The following is a 5,761-nucleotide window of genomic DNA, read 5'->3' on the forward strand; positions in this document are numbered from 1 at the left end:
TTTATTCTCTTTGAAGCAATTGTGAATGGGAGTTCACTCATGATTTGACTCTCTGTTTGTCTGTGATTGGTGTACAAGAATGCTTGTGATTTTTGTACATTGATTTTGAAAGATACGAATCTCTTAAGTGGGTGGACCCCAAGTTCCTGAGAAGCATGCACTTTGCCAAGAAGCACAACAAGAAGGGCCTAAGAAGATGCAGGCCAACAGTGCCAAGGCCATGAGTGCACTTGCCAAGGCTATCAAGGCCCTTGTAAAGTCGAAGGAGGTTAAGCCCAGCATCCCAAAGAGTGTCAGCTGCAAGTTCGATTGACTTGCCTATATTGCCCACCCCAAGCTTGGGAAGCGTGCTCGTGCCCACATTGCCAAGGGGCTCAGGCTGTGCCAGCCAAAGGCCAAGGCCAAGGATCAAACCAAGGCCCAGGCTGCAGCTCCAGCTTCAGTTCCAGCTCAGGCTCCCAAAGATGCCCAGGCCCCTACAAAGTCTTTAGAAGTCTTTTCTGCTTCTTTTGTCTTTGTTTCCTCCATTTTTCTTTTTCCTTATGTATTTACTTTGTTTCTATCTCGAAGGTTTAGTGATCCGTCAATGCCTGTTCATGTTAAAGTGTGAAGCACAAAGGAGCTAACCAGAAATGGGGATGTTGGGTTCCTCATAAAGTGAGAGCGCATTGTAAAGTGACAAGACCGTTATTGTTAGGTCTTTGCTCTTGGGCAGGTTGCTTTTCTCAAAAATGCACCCACTAATGCTCTGCCTGAGGAATATAAGCAAGTCTGCTGGTCCAGGGCCAAAGGGAGGAGGGGCTGGAGTTCTCACACATCAGGATGTAAATGCTCACTTAGCCATCTTGTTTTCATGACCACTCCCTCAGCTCTAGGGTTTCTGCCCAAGCTCCCTCTGGTTTAAGAGTGTGAGTCTTCAGGCATTTGCCTGTGACTGGTCTGATAGTGGCCCTGCTCTGTTGGGTGGATGAGGGTATCTAGCACTCTGATTTCTTCAAATGCAAATTTTCAATTAATCTTCTTGTCAGTCCCACCTACATCTTCCTGAAATATATGTCTCTGAGTCCTGTGTTTTTCAGAGCTCAAAGGCATAAACTGGATTATTTCTTGACTCCCCACCCTCCACCTTGCTTCTCCACAAATGCAGACTTAACTTCTAAGAGAAAGTGAGTTTGTTTCCCAGCTCCAAACATTTTGTAGACATTTCTCATCATTTTTCTGATTCCTTTCTCCTTGAGGATTTTACCCTTCTGGCAACTTTGTCATCATTTAAACAGGGTTTCAAAAAGGAGTTAAATGCATAGAAGCAAGAATAGTTTGTAAACATCAGGGTATTGCTGACAAAGTTGCTAACAAATTAATTCCTGCTAGTCAGTTGTAAAAACTCTGAATATATAATAATATTAAATGTAATTACTGATATTCTTGTTATTGGGGTTATTGTTAGGGTCAGTTGGAACAAACTGAGTCTCTGAAAGGTCACAGATCCTTAATGATACTCATACAAGAGAGAATATAGAGTGTAAAATATTAGATGGTTGTAATTCAAATAGGAATATAATAGTATACATTTGATATTTATAGTTGTTTTTTTTTTTTTTTTTTTTTTTTTGAGACAGAGTCTCACTCTGTTGCCCAGGCTGGAGTGCAGTGGCGTGATCTCGGCTCACTGCAAGCTCCGACTCCCGGGTTCATACCATTCTCCTGCCTCAGCCTCCCGAGTAGCTGGGACTACAGGCACCCGCTACCATGCCTGGCTAATTTTTTGTATTTTTAGTAGAGACAGGCCTTCACCACGTCAGCCAGGATGGTCTCAATCTCCTGACCTTGTGATCCGCCCGCCTCGGCCTCCCAAAGTGCTGGGATTATAGGCGTGAACCACTGCACCCGGCCGATTTTTATAGTTTTTAATAATGAGAATAGGATTTATATATGGATATATTTGTTTCTAAATTATGAATATGTAATTGTTCCTATTTGGAAAAACAATAAGGAAACAAACAAACATGGGACTTTGAATAAGCTAAATAGTTGTAGAACAAGTCGGAGAAAAGATAAAAAGAATAGGCTATAAATATGTAGTTTAAAAAGACTTCTAGAAACACATAAAATTCAAAGATTATAAATCATAGCCAAAACTACACACACAAGTTGGTATTCTGACATGAAAGCGAGTGGGAGTGGTCTCTAGGTGAGTACCTCTCATATATTGCTCGTCTAGTATCAGCCCAGATTACAAGCTCATTGATTCAATATATTTCCTTTGCTAAAACGATATAAACCTTATTACACAGTGTAATATACCCCATTATAAACTAAGCATTTAGATTCTTTAAATGATTATAAGTCCTGAATCATAAGAGAAGATAGGCAATTTCCTAGCTAGCATAACAAAAAGAAAGCAAAGATGTTTCTTATGTGTATGGCATATATTACAGTGACCACAGAAAACATGTCTAAATTTATATAATGTAAACCTTAATCAGGTGAAAAATTATAAGAATCAGAAATTGGTACTCAATTATATCATTCTTTTCCTTTTCAGTGTTTGGAGTTTATTTTGATTTTGATGTAAGTTGGTCTTAATTGAGGAATTCTCAGTTTTTCTGCTGCTGGTATTTGTGTTTCCTTGCCTGAGGAAATGGATGATAAGGAGTCCAGGGAAGTCATGTTGTGATAATTTGGGTAAGTTATCTTTCCCAAACCGAAGTCTATTCTACTACATTATGAGTCTAAGAGTCATGAAGTTGGGTGTTTCCTGAAAGTTTGAGATTTTGCATGTTCGTTTGTCTGTGTAGCATCCAGTAATAAAGGTCAGGTTTGCAAATATTATGAATTTTCTGGTCCAAGTACTCATCTGATATTTGAATTTTCCCTGCAGCATTTCTACCAAGTGGCAAACTATCAATCTGTGTAATGATCTTTCCAATTGTCTTGATTTCTTGTTCTTCTATGGAATCTCCCGTTGTTTCTAGTTTTATCCTTTGTTCCATTACCCCTGCCTATAATGCTTTTTTTCCGACCTTTACAAGACACAATCATGCTGATTTTTAAAAATCAGATTTTATCTCTTCTATAAGTATTCTTTTGTTATTGAAAATAATCTTAAAAATTCCTTCTCTAGGAAAAATCAGTTGCCCTCTTCATTATATTATTATAGACATTGTTCCAAGCACCACTATAGAAGTTATCACATTAGACATGGTTAATTGTATAAACATTTATTTCTCTGCTAAATTTTAAGCTACTTTAGATGCCGTATCACTGTCACCTTGCACTTCTAGTACAATATCTTGAATAAATCATAAGTATAAACAAAATACACTGAAGTTAATTTATTTGAAAATATTCCCAGTTCAGTAGCCATTTTTATGGTGATGGGCTTGTCAGAGAAGAGTAGCATAAAACACAAGACAAAACAAGCAAGATTTCATATTCTTGCCATAAAGGGGTCTGCAGAATTTTTTATATTTCTATATATAATGATTTGTCCATTATGAAAGGAGAAAAATCAAGCTATCACCAGCTATAGCTAATGCCCTTGGGCAGCCCCAAACCAACATCTCAATCCAATTTAAGAGTTTGCCCAAAGGAGTAATGAGAACAGCATTTATTCTGAACAGACTATATGATGAGCAGTTGGAGAGTTTTTGAGTTTCTTCTAATATCAGCAGAAGAATCCCAAACTGGTGTATGCTGGTAACTACCAAGTCAAGCCAGTGACCAGATCTATGATCATTTGGCAAATGTTGGGTCTTCATATGTTATGGAAGCGATTTCCTCCAGTGATTAGTAGTTGTCTATTTCTAAAGCGGTTTTGTTGTAAAGAAAATAATTAAACTATCATTACTAGAGGTGACACAGATTTTATTGTAGTTAAGAGTGTGGTTAAGAGTTTAGAGCTAAAGAGACATTACTTAGATCTTTGATCTGCAGAGATCACACAGAAGGACCTTAGATAAGTAAAATAGCTTATCTTTGTTTTCCTTTTCTTATCTGAAAAATGGAGATATTTATCTCCAACTGATGTTCTCTAGATTATATAGCATATTTAAAACACTTAGCTAAATGCCTGGTACCTAGTAAATACTCAAAACCTGTCAGCTCTCATTATCATCACCATCATCATCATCATCACTATTATTAACAAGAAACTCAGTGATTTATTATGGGTCTGTGAAACAAAAGACATGCTAACAAATTGGTGTTAATAAGTGTCAGATGAAAACTAAACAAATACTTGGGGTGCATAGGGACTGGGAGAAAATTTCTTCTTGACATTTTTTCCTCCTTCTGTTTGTCAGTCAAGAGTATTGGATACAGCAAGAAAATAACAAAGCTTTAAAAATAACTTTATAAATTCCTCCTTGTGCATGTGTCCATCTTTGTATGCTGTTTCCTTTAGATTGCAAGGACCTTTAGGCCAGAGACTGAATTTAACCTAGTGTTTAATATGGGCATTTATTTATTCAGTCTTAAAACTTCACTCTTGAATAAGCTGCCTTGGAGCTAAGGAGATCAGGCATCCCATTTTTGGAGGGATTATTTTATTTTTTAGTACATTTGATGGGTGGCCTGTGAAATCCTAAAGCACGGCAATTTCTCCTCCCCACTTTTTTTTCATATTGCAAATATGCTTACTCTGGTGTAGTAGGATTGTCATTCCTGGGTTCAGGCAGTGGCTCTGCGGTCAGTACTTCTTTAGCATTATATAGCACAACTCTGCCCAGACTCTCTAACTTTACAAGTTCTAGAATTAGTGAATGAATGAGCATTAAGCATTTTCTTTGGACTAGGCCCAGAGCTACACATTTTGAAATATGTTATTTCAGTTACTCATCAAACAACCCCAAAGATGCATATTATAACTCCCATTTTAGAGATGAGAAAATAGGCTAAGAGAAGTTAAGCGATTTACCTAAGGATATTCCAGGTGGAGGACAACAAGTTGAGAGGCAAATTTGGAATTGTTGGAGCATGGAGTGCTGGGAAGAAGGCAGGTGGAGGAAGTTCAGCAAAATAGATCTGGAAAGACAAGGAAGGGCTGTAATAGGAAACACTTTTTCACCGTGCTAAAGGATTTGACTTTTATCACGGAGATTAGAGGCTTTCAAATTTAAGATTCATTGACATCATCTGGTCTGACTATTAAAAATGCAAATTATTGCTCTAATCCACCACTCTGGTTCAGTAAATCTGAAGTGGGGACTAGAATCTGTATTTTAATAAGCAGACCAAGTTATCCTGTTGGTTTGCAGTCTGTGGCCAATGGGGAGATTTAGAAGGGTATCTTACAAGTGAATTTCATCATTCTTGGGGAATGAGGAGGATAGATAATGAGGATACTAAATTAGAGGCAAGAAACCACTTAGATCACTGGTTCTTAAACTTGTCTGTATATAGGAATCACCTAGAAAGCTTTAAAAAATACCCATGCCCAGGTTCCACTCTCAGAAATTAGAATTTAATCAGTCTGTGGTACAGCCTTGGCATTGTAAAGTTCCCATAATAATTTTCATATGCAGCAACTTTTGAGAGCCACAGTTTAGGAGATTATTGCAATAGGAAACATTGCAGCCCTGAATTAATGCAACTGTCAGTCCATTAACATTTCTGGGTAGATTAGAAAGTAGAAGATATTTCTCCAAATGACTCTTAGTAGCCTTGCGCCGTGGCCTTGGGCTGATTTACCGACTGATTCTCCACTTCTGCTGAACACCTGCTTGGTGCATTGCCTAACACAGCAACCTAGAAATGTTAG

At 37.9% G+C, this 5,761-nt stretch overlaps 1 pseudogene; it reads left to right on the forward strand.

The window, feature by feature from the left end:
• Nucleotides 1-1,519, forward strand: part of LOC116813845 (large ribosomal subunit protein eL29-like) — a 7,161-nt pseudogene extending 5,642 nt beyond the window's left edge.
• The last annotated feature ends 4,242 nt before the right edge of the window (nucleotides 1,520-5,761 follow it).

This window comes from Hylobates moloch, unplaced genomic scaffold, assembly GCF_009828535.3.
Source record: "Hylobates moloch isolate HMO894 unplaced genomic scaffold, HMol_V3 SCAFFOLD_9, whole genome shotgun sequence".
Lineage (NCBI taxonomy): Eukaryota > Metazoa > Chordata > Mammalia > Primates > Hylobatidae > Hylobates > Hylobates moloch.